Here is a 14507-nt window from a genome sequence, read left to right as displayed (position 1 = left end):
CCCTATTTTTGGAAAGAGGTATTTTTCATTTTTCTACAAATTTGTTCGGTAAAAGTTCATAGTTGATAGAATCATGGATATGTTAGTAGTGAAAAATGTTGAGAACAAGGATAGACCTAAGTTGAAGCTTGTTTCTGTAAAACCTATTGAAGGAAACCCTAACTCAACATTACCTATCACTTTGAACAATGTAGTATGTCTTGAAGATGTAGGAAGTTATTTGAATAGTAATTTTGAGTCAATTGGTAGTGAATATATGAACAAGGATATGGAATTATTTTTCAATCACGACATGACAATGAAGCCCAGATTTGAACATTTAAGGGAACTCAAACTATTAAAATATCATTTCTATCATGAGTTAGACACAGATGAGTGGACACAAATCATATTGAGTAGGATACATAATGGAAAACTATTGATGCAAGATAATGTAATTGATATTTCTGCCAACCTTGTTCACGAGGTAACTGGTCTTAGTAAACAAGGTAGTGTACCTATAGGTGAGAAAATGGTCAAGAAGAAAGTTGAGAGTTAAACTAAAGAAGTGTATAATGGAAAGGCTATGGTGATCAACACCATCAAGCAAGGTGATGTAATATTTTTGAGTAGAATCATTGCCTATTTTGTATGTGCAAGCTCAAAGATTGATGAACTATCAGCTCGATTCATCTATGCAACTTATAAGATATGTGTAGAGAAGGAACAAGTGAATCTTAGTGAAATTATGAGAATGCAACTCTTAGAGAACCTAGAAAAGATCAAGAGGACAAAGAATGGTGTGTTTAGATTTTAGTCATTAATCAATCACATATTCTTTCATGTACTTAAAAGGTTTCCTTATTTATTAGTCACAGACATAATGAGCAGTGAGAGATGTACAATTGAAAAGATTATAGAAGTATGCAAAAGGCATATTGTAGATAATATATTAGATAGTGGCAACCTGATAATGAGAACATTTCAAAATGAAATGAAATAGAGATTTAGAACTGTGCCTACAATTGTAGATAGATTTAAGGAAAACATTTGGATCATGGTTGATACAGACACTAGTACATTTGACCCCATTTTTAGACCAAAATTTTTGACCATCTATTCAAATGGGTCAAATTGGTCAGAATAGGCAAAGAAAAATGTCATTTAAAAAAAATCGATGCCTGTGTTGGTCGAAATTTCGACCAACACAGGCTTCATTATGTTAAAATGAAAAGTTTTCTATTTCGTGCCCTGATTCATTGTTATGGCGGAAAGACTTGTATGCTTATTTCTGCTTCCATGACGCAGACTGAAATGGTATCTGCGAACAAAATATGCACCCTCCCTATATGGATCATACAAGATATTGAAGAAAAATGGCGTTGAAGGGCAAAGCAAGTTCTTTATGTTCTTATTTTTGCTTATTTTTGCTTCCATGGCACAGAATGAAAAGGTATGTGCCATCTAGGGTTCGTCCTTGCTGAATCTCGAATAGTTTGTGCTTTGTATGGCTGAATCATTAGGCAATGATGGAATTGTGGGAGGAATCAAAGAAAGAAATGGGAGTTCGAATGAAAACTTTGGCTAAAGAGCATACTTCTGTTAAACCAACTTATAAAGCAGTGGTTATAGAGCAAGTATTGACCATACCAAAGTCAAAAAGATTTGAAGGAGAACTATGCATTAAGCAAGTGGGTAATGGAGGAGATAGTAGCCGACATGCTGATGCCAATGGACATCGAGCAGGAGCTGGAGCTGGAGACACAAATATCTACCCTGACAACGGAAAGCGTGGTGAAGGTAAAGTCTTGTCAAAAAGTATGATGCCCACCCTTTCTTCAATCCTTATAATCTTTCTTCCTTAGACCATCTTTGTTCTATAATTATGAGGGTTTACAAAAACATTATAGGAATATGCATCTCTACCCAATGATACATAATAGTTACAAACTAATTGATTATCAAATAATATCTAGTCAGTGATAATACCACAAGAGTTGATATAAGAATAATATATGTTGTAAATGACAGCTTGAAACAAGAGGGGGATGTATATGTTCGTACCAGGTATGTCTTGATTGTCTTTGTTCAGAGTTCAATTAAATATTGCTACTAAAGAGTTCTGATTGTGCTCCTTTATATGGTTGTATAAACTTTCTGTTAAAACTTAAAATGCCTATTTTTTTCTGTTGTCTGTATATCTTCCTTATTTCCCCCTTTCATCCTCCCTGTTCTTGAATGGTGAGCTATATATATATTTATGTGGAGGACTTAAGGTCACTAATCCCTGTTGTAATCAATGTCTCTTTTGAAGAGACACGTCTCTTCTCCTAAATAATTGCTAACTGTTCTGAATGCAAGCAGTCATGTTAATATTCCTCAAGACCATCGATATCTTAAAATATTTTAATTATTGCCTTAACACTCTTGTTTTCTCAATTAATTATTGGTAATTAGAAAAGAATATGGCTTCTTTCATCCTAATCATATATCATTGGTGGTATCATTACGGTCTCATAACACTTGGGCCTTAGTAAAAACAATGAATCTTTTTGAATTCAATGGATAAATTGGACATTTAGATTGTGATTGCATTAATTTCAAGCTATTAACCCTAATTTAATTTTAAAAAGTAATTTAATTCCATTATTTTTGATGAGAGATGGGTTTGTGTGAATCACTACTAATGAAACATGGGTAAATGAGTTTGACTCAAAAATTACACAGATGAATCCTTATAGCAATATCACAATTTGAGTTGCTGTGGAAAATATCTTCTACTTAGTATTTTAATTTTTAGTACTTAGATTTAACTATTGAATATTTGCGGTTTACATTCTTTGTTAAGACAACAATGATGATGGTGATTTATGCTTTGAAACTTGTGATATGTGCAGGCAGGTGTGGAAGATGGGTGTGATAAGTTAGTTGGAAATCTTCTCTACATGATTCATCACATCACTCAATTTTCATAGAAAAAGTTTTCTATTTCGTGCCCTAATTCATTTTTATGGCAGAAAGACTTGTATGCTTATTTTTGCTTCCATGGCGTAGACTGAAATGGTATCTGCGAACAAATTTTGCGCCCTTCCTATATGGATCATACAGGGTATTAAAGAAAAATGGCATTGAAGGGAAAAGCAAGTTCTTTATGTGCTTATTTATGCTTATTTATGCTTATTTCTGCTTCCATGGCTCAGACTGAAAGGGTATCCGTGAACAAAATTTGCACCCTCCCTATATGGATCGTACAGGGTATTGAAGAAAAATGACATTGAAGGGCAAAGCAAGTTCTTTATGTGTTGCTCCAGCGCATTGATGTCCTTCCTAGACAGATCTTTAGCAACCTATAACACAAAGGGGATTGAAACAACATCATCGAATCGAGAATAAATAAAAATGCAAGGGAATGGCATAAATAACAAAGTGAATGCTCCTATACTTTTTCATCATCTTAAGTCCTCCATTTTGGAAGTTCTATGTCTCTTACATATTTTGTTCTATGTAACTTTTAACCTTTGTGCCTTCTATATCTGCTATATAAGCTTTCATTGTCAGTCTTTTATTAGATACTATGATCTTTATGTTTATTATTGTGAACTTCATTCAGTCATGTTGCACTCTTACCTTCGAGTAACCCATTGTTCTTTTCATTTCATGAACTCTATCTAGTCATGGTTCACATTTTTATTGCACATGGATAGCAAAGTATCATTGATTTTCTATTTCATCATTATTAGGAAGACTAGGTTGTGCAGTCAATAATGATTGGGTTTTTTTTTTTGTATGGTGCAATTCAGTCTAATGATTCTAATGTTCAAGAGAAGCTTCTCGAATACCCATTAGATGATTCTAAAATATTGGAGCTTGTTACTCGATAAATTCATGGAGTAGGTACAAACATTTTTCTTTTTCTTTTTTGGCATTTCTTAGCTCATGCTTTTGACTACTTGTTATGGAACTTCAGTTAATGCAACACAAATCCTAATACATGCTATAACTATCAGAAGAATTATATATCTAGTGGATTATTACTATGCATCTCATATACTGTTTAGTATTACATTAAAAAAATTCATATTCTTTTAGGTTGTTCAAGATTTTTTCATTTAGTTTTATTTTAAAATGGAAATTTTGAGTTTTTTTAATATATTTTTTAAATATGAAATAGTCATTTCCTATATCTTGTACTAAACTTTTACCTTATCCCAAATTGTGTCCCAATCTCCAAAACTAAGAGAGCTTTTCATACCCAATCCCATGGGTTCTCTACTAATTGAATGAAAGATACTTCTACCCTTCAAACAATCGAATTAAACCCTTTGATTTCTCAATAAGAGTGGCTCCCTGTTGAGGCCTATCTATTTAAAAGAGTAGTTGGGATTGCTAAGTAGCTATAAGCTATTATTGAATGGTGTGTTGGATACCACTAAATCTTCTTTTGTCTGTACAAAGTTTTTTGTGTTTCACAGGTTTTCTAACTTTTATAGGATAGTGATTAACCATAGCCACCATTCCATCATTTTAACTAAGTAAATTGATTAACTTGGCCCTAGCTTTATGTTTTGTGCCTATCATCCATAGTGCAACAACAAGAAACTTGCTAAAAGATCTTATTTTGGCACAAAAGGAAACTTGGTTTGAAACTTTGATGTATACCCGTGCACTATTCCAAAGATCTTATTTTAGTACAAGAACAAGGAATGTTAGCATAAGTTGTAGAATCTATGTCTACACATTTCAGTTTCATTTTACTGAATGTTTATAGATCCCTTCAACTAATCAATTTCATACATATCTTGTAATCATTGGATTCCATGAGAAGACATCATGTAAGTTCTTATAATGAAAATTGTAACTCTTCCCGCTATTAAGTCCATAGTGTTCAAAATACAATCTCTGTTGAAAAATTAGATTCCTCTGGACTACATGGTTTTGTTAGATCTAGATACACTCATCTACTTAATCAAGTTAAATGAAATCCTCCTAGAGATAACAAGACAGTGACCGACCTTTTACTTCAGTTTCAAATAATTCCCACTGCGTATGATTTTAAGATGGGTAAGAGTTGCCAAAAGTGTTTAACTGCAAGGACATCATAAAAGAGAAGCATTTTGGGAGCATGGCAGGACATTTTGGAGTGGACAAATAGTGGAGCAAGTAAGAAGACATTTATTTTCGCCCAAGTTGTAGATAGATGTAAAAAAGTATGTGGAAGGGTGTTTGATTTGTCAAAAAGAAAAAGGTCACACTTCAAATACAAGATTGTATACTCCACTTCCTATTCCTAATAAACCTTGGGATTCAACAAGCATGGATTTTGTATTAGGCTTTCCTAGGACCAAATCTCATTATTATAGCATCTATGTAGTTGCAGATAGATTCTAAAAAATGGCTCACTTTATTCCATGTAAGACAACACATGATCCATCATATATTGTAGGATTATTCTTTAAATAATTTGTTAGGTTGCATGGGTTACCACTATCCATCATATCAAATAGGGATCCAAAGTTTCTTGGACACTTTTGGAGGATGTTGTATAGAAAACTTGGCACAAATTTGTGCTTTCATTAGCCTACCATCTTTATTTTGATGGGATAACTGAGGTAATAAATAGGTCTCTTGGAAACCTTCTAAGATGTTTGAAAAAGTAGCATGACACAAGTTGGGATAACATACTGACATAAGAAAAATTCTCCTATAATGATTCCATTATTAGGAGTACAGGGATGACCCCATTTCAAATAGTCCATGGGAGGCACCCAAGAGGTGTTATTGGACTCAGAGATGTCAAGGACATGGAGAAGATAAATGCACAAGTAGAGGACTTTTCTGAGGTAATGAGAGATATCCACCAATAGGTACAAGGTAGGTTGAAACATACCTCAAGCATATATAAAGAACAAGTAAACAAGAAGAAGAATGAACTCCAATTCCAAGTTGGAGATATGGTGATGATTCACCTCAAGAAGGAAATACTTCCAAAAAAAAGTATACTAAACTCATGATGAAGAAGATTGGACCTTTCAAAATAATTCACAAGTGTGGAAATAATGCCTAAAAGATAGACTTGCCTTCTGATATTGGTCTATCTCCAGTATTCAATGTAGCAAGCATCTTTCCTTACAAAGGTGGCATGGAAGAAGTAGGAGGTTGTGGGTCAGTATGATGAACAATTAGTGTAAAATTTTCCTAAGGAGTCACCACAGATTGAATGCATCCTCACCAAGAGGGTAAACAAGAACACTAGGAGAGCCACTTATTATGACTACTTGGTCAAGTGGAAGGATCAATGAGTAGCAGATGCAACATGGATGACTAAGAAGGACATTTTGAAGGTAGGATACTAGGTTGTAGACATTCCAACTAGAGAAACTTGAGTTTCTTTTGACCAGGGGAGTATGGTGTAGAGCACCCAAGCAACAACATGAGAAACTTCCCTAGAAAGGTCATAGGAGATTAGAAGAAAGTTGATAAGAAGCTATTTGGTTTGAAAATCTAAAATTGTAAGGCCAAGGGATCCAATGATGCATTATATACACTACTACATTTGATCTCATTTTTCTACCAAAATTTTCGACCATCAATTAAAAAGGTTTAGGTTGGTCAGATTGTAGAAGGAAATTTTTCTCTTTTTTAAAAATCTAACCCGTGTTGGTCAAAATTTCAACCAACACCAACATGTTGGTCAAAATTTTGACCAACACGGGCTTTAACTTTAAAATAAAAAATCATTTGACCGAGCGCACGAAGGAGTTGGAGGATGGTTAAGGGTTTAAGTTTTAATTTGCGAATGGATTCCCTAAAATTTGCCAATTAAATTTTTGGTGAAGAGGCAACATTTATTCATATCCACATTGCAGAGGGGCAAAAATTGATGCAAATGTTGCAGAGGTAAGAACAACAACAACACATAGAAGGTTTGTTAAATGGCTCTGCTAATGGGTTGGTCGGTAATGATCCTCTCCTTTGACAGAACCCAGGGATAGAAAATGCCATTGCAACAAAAATGTACGAGGAATGACTAAAGCTACCTCATCTGAGAGATTCCATGGATGATGGATCCCTTAAGGTGTTTGATTAGTTTATGCACCCATTTGAATACTTATCAAACTAGTGCATAGTATGAACAATGGTACTAATTTAAACAAATAAAATGTGTGACTTCATTTTGTAAATCATCATTAAAAGACAGTTGTATGGTTGCTGGTACATTGATTTCACAGAGATTTGGAGATAATGTTGGTCAGTTATTGTATGCAAACCAAACAACAATTCTAAAGGCAGAAAACATGCCTGGGCAGCTTTCAGGGTATATAAATTCTCAGCACAAATTCCTATGTCAAACTTACACTAATTCATGTATTTACAACTAGAAAGTGTGAATTGAATTTTAGTATTTGGTTCTAGTATAATGGTTTTTCATTTGAGCTGAAACTTTTGCTTGATGATTATAAATTTGGATTAGAGTTTTATTTCCAAATTATATTTCTCACCATGTATATATGGCCTTAGTTCCTTGTTATTTTGCATGTTGCATGTATAGACAAGTTTTACATAGCACTGGAGGTAAAATGTCCGCTGTTCTCCAGCAGGTTCAAGTGCATAATCAACAGTTGCCCATAGCCCCACAGGTGTGTAAATGCTTTTCTTGTTCAATTCTGTTAACTTTTATATATAATTATATAATTAGGCCCTTTTGTAAGGATATTGATGTATTGGAGGATATACAATGGCACAGGACATCAAAACTAAGATGAATGTAGTACTTGGTCAAAGATCTGGTGCCTCAGAAGCTTCATTGTTTGGGGTACTAGGAGCGGGTCACTCAAAAACAAGCTTGCTAAGCCCAGGTTTGATGTCTTTCAAATTTAGATCCAAAAAACAAGTTCAACAATCTTTTAAAATGACTATCTAAGAAAGGTTTGGTTTGAGAGTGTTGAGGGTAGCCTCACTTTGAGGCTGCCCCTACATATTTTCACTGCTACATTTAACCTCATTTTAAAACTAAAATTTGCCACCATCAACTAAATAAATTTAGGGTAGTCGAAATGTAAAGGCAAATTTTTTTTTTTTTTACATATAAGACCGTGTTGGTCAAAATTTCGACCAACATAGGGCTTATACATCCACAAAGGAAAAAACCATTTGTCATTTTAGGTCTTTCTCGCACCTAGTTTCATTTCAGGTTTTCTCTAAATTTTTGCATGGTTTTTGCAGAGGTTAGGGCTGGTCTTCAAAGCGAATCTGCCCCCTGCTATGGCTACAAGAAAATGTGGGCTGGTCTTGAAAGAAAATTTGCACCCTGCACCCTGGTCGAGCTTCTTCTGGAAAATGTGGGCTCTCTTTCCTATCTACTCAATCCTCATCATGAAGTTTATGGCGTTCGAGGAGGGTCAGTGCACTATTTGCTAGGTATTTCATTATCTTCATACCCATAGTTAGAATATAGAATATACAGTTGCACATTCTTTCCCTTTCTATAGAATTGTACTTAATTGGAGATTTAACTGCAGTGTTTTTCTGAGATCAAGTTTTTAAGTCGATTGTATCTTAAAAATATGAGAGCTTTTTTATACAGTTCATAATAATTTGTTCATATTATTTCTATAATAGATCATAGAATATAATAGATCTTACACAATTGAATTCAAAAGTGTATGATTATTACAATTAGATCTCTCCAATGAACCGTCATCAGAAAAATGATGTGTCAGATATTTATTTTATTAACCATGGATTAAGTAACTACACACTCGAACATAATCAATCTACCTAATTATTTTCAAAAGAATCTTGCAATTAGTTCCATCTTTTCTTGTTAAGATAAAAAACTTGCTGCAGTAATCTCCTAAATCAGAAACATAATTCAAGTCTATTAAGGCATTAGCTATTAATTGGAAAGGTTTTGAATAACTAAAAGTTCACCTAAAGATCACTGCAAAAAACTTAGGAAAATTCTTTGCTGAGATGTAGGTTAGAGAAAGACGTGTGCTTGAATTACTTCTGGAAAAGATGCATAAAGCTTATTTGTGTAAGGAGTCAATACATTTCTGTGATTGATATTTGATTTCTTGATTCTGTTGCATCTTAAACAAAGATGATTATAAGGGATTGTGATGGTCTAGGTGACTCTTTTTTCTGTCCATTGTGGTGGGTGTTTCTACTACCTACTGGCACGGTGGTATCCTGACCCCAAAAGCTCCTGGATTGGTAATACATACCCAAACTTCAAGAAGGAAAGCCTCTGGACTGCATATGTCTCCTCCATGTATTGGTCTATAACAACCTTAAGCACTGGGTATGGAGATCTCCATGCTAAGAACATTGGAGAAATGGTTTTCACTATAGCATACATGCTCTTCAATCTTGGGTTACAAGCCTACTTGATAGGCAATATGACCAATCTTGGTTTCCATGGCACTCGAAGAACATTTAACTTTGTAAGTATATGCAGTAATAGTATTAATTAGGATGCATATTAATAACCTAGCATATTGCTTTTCTATGTAATTGCTGATGGAGTGCTATGTTAGATGGGGTATAGAGAGATGCAGCGAATGCTGCCTCAGATTTTTGTGATAGAAACAGACTGCCACATACACTAAAAGAACAAATTCTTGGACATATGAGGCTCAAGTTCAAAATAGTAGCTTTGTAGCAGCAAACTGTAGCAGGCCTTCCCAGGGCAATTCAGTCTGTCATAGCTCAACATTTGTTTTACTCAACAACACAGAAAGTCTATCTCTTTCATGGAGTTTCAGATGATTTCATTACTCAGATGGTAAATTAATCACGTTTTGCTAAAAATTTTTTAGTGTGGGTTTAGAGATTTTCACAATCTATGTTTATATCATTTAATTGTTTTAGAATATAGTTTGTGTAATTTTTTATATCAACATTTCATATTACATTCTATGATCTATTAATCAAAATGCTAAGAGAATGAAAGAATATGTAAGATTATAAGATTTTAAGGTTTACAAATAACAATCATTTTCTTTGCCTCATAAATGGATTAATTATTACCTCTTATACCAATTTAATTTGAACTATTCTCTATAGGGGAAGAGATCTAATAGCCATCTAGGTTAATTTTGAGCACTTAGATCTCCTAAGCTGTAAGTTGAATTGTGCTGATTTTTCCAATGTAGCTTTGTAGGTGACTCAAGAGTTTAAAGCTAAGGTTTTATGTTTGGGATCTCTTAGAAGCAATGGAGTGCGAAGTCATTGAAAAGTTTCATTTTAAAACACTCATCCATATTCCAATAGCCCCTCACCAAAAAAATAGTACTTTTGGCACAACTGGACCAATCAGCAACCAAGAAAGATAAAAAATGATCAACTATTAGTACGTGTGTGATCGATTATTAGTAGATGTATTATCAGCTATTAATATATATGTTATCAATTTTTGGAACTTTTTAAAAGTGAAAATTAGGAAGTATCTATTACAAAACCCTCCTCATGATCAATGACCCTGTGGTGGCTACTAGATCTCTTCCCCTATTTTGTTTGTGAGATTTGAAATGAATTTTATATCGTTACTATTCTCAATTTCTTGTATCTTTTTCACTTGTGGGTATTTGTGTACTATTCATATTGAAGTTATGTAAAGTTGTAAGAATTTATCTCTATGTGCATTCCTCTTTACAGGTGATGGAGATGGTGGCAGAGTACATTCCTCCTAGAGAAGATGTAGTTCTCCAGAATGCCATCCCATCTGAGCTATATATAGTTGTTTCTAGAGCAGCTGTAAGTTACATTCTCGCAATCTTGCATTCCTTTTCCACATCTATCATGATTCCTACTTTGACACTATTTGGTATGATTCCTGCTCTGACACTATTTAGTTTATTCAATGAAAACATTTTTTTAAACCATGAAGCTGCATTCTTTAGGCATATTGAGGGAAGCAATAACAAACCCTCTCTTACAAGATGGAGAAGATAATTTTTACATTCTCTCATTTTCAACAGCATCTGAAGCAACTTAAAGGAACAAATTTAGAGCATTTGCCATCCGAAATACAGGTTGCTTATACAAAAAGTGATGCAAAGTCTCCATTGCCAATAGGCCTTAACTATACAACTTCAAAAGGGAATGCTCAATTCATGGAAGAACTTCTGAAAAGAGGATCCAAATCTAAAGATGTAGATTATAATGGCTTCGCTTCTCTGGTTAGTTAAATTATTTATTACTCTTATTATCAATGGGCCAATGTTTTTGATCTTATGAGCTGATATTTTGGAAAAAATCATATTAACAGGTTGAATCCCCTCATAAAAGATTTCTTCCTATAAAATTCTTATTAACGAACATAGTAGCCTTAGAGTAAAAAACCTAATATAAATTCCATAAAGTATAACAGTCCCCTTGATCAGCAGCCATACTAATCATTTGCATTGTAACTAATTCGTTCCAGAATAAGCATATTGAAAAACTGGATGATTTTCACCATTCATTGTTTGGCATGTTTGAATGGGAGATGAGCATGAATTCTGCAATAGGGGATCTGAAAATTAACTCAATCTCCAACTCTTTTTATCCTCAATCAGTTGCAAGTCCACCCAAAAGAGTAACAATACACTTATCTCATCCAAGCACTCAGAAATTAGATATATTACGTGGAAAATTGATTGTTTTGCCTTCATCACTGGAGGAACTATTGCAAATAGTAGGTAGTTTCTAGAAATTTGGCATTATATTTCGATTTCTTAGACGTGTTCATTTACAATGCTTAAAGACAAGAGCCATTTGGCCATTTGGTTTCTCTGTCATTCTTCCATTCAAAACACAAGAGTTGACCCTACTATGCGCCTCATACATATTGCAACATAATGCACCTTCCACCTCTACAAAATTCATACTTATTGCCTGCACATTATACATACTCATCACCACTACAACACAAATTAGGACTCCCATTGCCTTCAACATCTTTTCTTTCAAGAATATACTGCAAATTGCAATTGATGATTCAATCCATTTAATTCTGTCCCTTTTATAGTTTTAGAAGCCCATGAGTTGGCACTTGATGATGTCAACATGGACAGCGGTGACTGTTACAGTGGACATTAATGATTTTATCTTCTATAAGAAAGTGACAATAAATCTTGCTCCCTAAAAGGAAAACATGGAAATTGTGATTGGTATTTAAAAATTGCATAAATTGGTTAATAGAGGGCACAGACTATTTACCGTAGAATTCAGCATTAAAGAATTTTGATCCTCTTTGGAGAATAGAAATCTATTCTTAGAAAATTCAAACAGTCTTGATCCTCATTGGAGAACAAAAATCTATTCTCAGAAAATTCATTTGGCTGAATGTGTTTAATGAGTGCTTGTTGTAACAACCATATAACTTAATAGAATTTGTTTGTTTTGAGAGATTATAGGATCAGAGCTTATTGTTTTTCCTCTTGGCAGGTAGACTCTGAATTCATGAATCTTGATCCATAAAACTGGTTAGTTTAGTGGCTCTCGTGATTGAAACAAATCTTAGGTTTGGAGGTAGTCCTAAACTAACTCCATTTTAATAATATTAATATGTTGTCAAAAATAGAAATTAACAATTGATGTGGGATGCATTGCTTATATGACCTCTAAAGCCACTATGGAGATAATGACCAAGATTTTGATGGACTACTTATGTGACCTCTAATGTGGCTGTGGGGATGATGACCAAGATTTTGGTGAAGAAATTGAGAGGCACCAAAAATTACAGCCAACTATGTCTAGAGTCAACCAATATTCTCCTTCTAGTCGGCTTAATCATTTCACTTTATTGATGCAATCGTTAGTATAATGTAGAATCTAGATTTAATGTAAAATGAATTCATATATATAATTTTTGGAACATTTAAATAGGCATATTCCTTTGTCTAGTTCTTCATTTTGGAAGGGCAACAGATATTGTCTGCATGCAGCTTGATGAAATTGTAATGTTTCCTCTCTAATGCCACCAACTACAATCAGGCCATCAACCCCTACCCACTACTCAAAGAAGAATGAATAAAACATAGTGGAACTATGCTTCTAGCTCCACAGTCACCGTGAAAGATCTGTAACTTTCATAATAGTTCTCTAATCTCCAAGATACATTTGTAACCACCACCTACTGCAATTAGCAATTTGGAAATCCCTGTGAAGCTATAACTGTCTATTTTTCCATTTTCAAAATTGAATTCTATTTTCTATTTTTGGGATAAGAAGCTTATTTTAGTCACATATGATCTCAAGGGGCATTAACCATCATATAGGTTAACCATTTGCAGATTATATAGACTCCTGTTCAACTGGTACACTTTATTAACAAGAATAGATTTCCACAATCAGTCATAGTAGAGAGATGCATATTCTGGATTCAAATTTGTTTTATCTCCTATATCTCTTCTCATCCTGATGATGGATAACTAAGTGTGATTCGAAATGTTGATGCAAAAATGTGGCACACAATCGAATCCAGAATATGCATCTCTCTGGTACACTTTACTTTCAGTTGTATTTTATTTTTAAGAGTGCTTACAAGTTCCATCGTTGCCTTATTCTTTATTTATGAATTGTGTTTTTCATCATCAAATGTTTTGTTGTCTTGAAATTCATGTTCTATGTCATTAGCCCATGTGAAATGACTAATAAGATTGCTCATTTCAATTTCCAATACTGAAGGTTCTTACTCTTCTGAGTTACTAGAGTTGAAGAATAAGTAATCTTTTTTTCATCAGGGTGAATTTCGCTTGTTCGCTCTTGTTATGAGAAGCATCTTTTGACTATTTTATGCCCCATACCTCCCATTTCATGTCTGTCTATTTCTTTTATTAGAAAATATCTAGAATCATAGAATGACTTGTTTGTCTTGGGTTTAACTGTAGCACTAATTATATTTTTATTAAAAAAATAATTTTTTTCTTTCAAATGATTTCATCCCTTTGACTTGAAGAAAATAACAGCCTAGTTCCAAACACTACATGTTTTTCTTAGCCTTTGATGAGTAGTTGCTGATGCATAATGAATTATGGAAAACAGATGTCTGACACCAACCACAATTTCATTCTAAAAAGTGAAAATTATTAGTTGGGCCTGTATAGTAAAGTTTCTTGTCTGTTCATTTACTCTTTTATTTTTGATTAATAACTTACTCATTAAAAATTATGCAGATCTTTCACCTCCACATTTTAGCCCTCTTGTGATCTGTGTCTTGCAAAAGTGCCTTTGAGTTGTCGAGTCAAGTTCCAAAAGTCAGAAGCTTGCCCACCGGACAATGATTTCATTCTATGTAGCCAGTGTGATGAACTTTCTTTTGCAGGCTCAGGTGTGTATCTGTTCTTCCTCATATAGTTCATTCTGAGTTTGAAGTCAGATCCTTATGTTGACAAGTTGATATTTCCTCTCACAGGATAATTCAAGGTCATTATCTTTCACAATTGTGACTACTTTGCTTCCAAAAATCAATTAAGTATATCAATTTGATCATGGTTCAGAAGATTTTCTTTGTGAATGGAGTCCATTGAGAAGTTTGCTTC

At 33.9% G+C, this 14507-nt stretch overlaps 1 pseudogene; it reads left to right on the top strand.

Moving 5' to 3' along the window:
- Positions 1-1508: 1508 nt before the first annotated feature.
- On the top strand, positions 1509-11171 carry LOC149543456 (putative potassium channel AKT5; annotated as a pseudogene).
- Positions 11172-14507: the final 3336 nt, after the last annotated feature.

This window comes from Cupressus sempervirens, chromosome 8 (assembly GCF_028749045.1).
Source record: "Cupressus sempervirens isolate cs-2001-9-10 chromosome 8, ASM2874904v1, whole genome shotgun sequence".
Lineage (NCBI taxonomy): Eukaryota > Viridiplantae > Streptophyta > Pinopsida > Cupressales > Cupressaceae > Cupressus > Cupressus sempervirens.
This window is presented reverse-complemented; position numbering and strand designations above follow the sequence as displayed.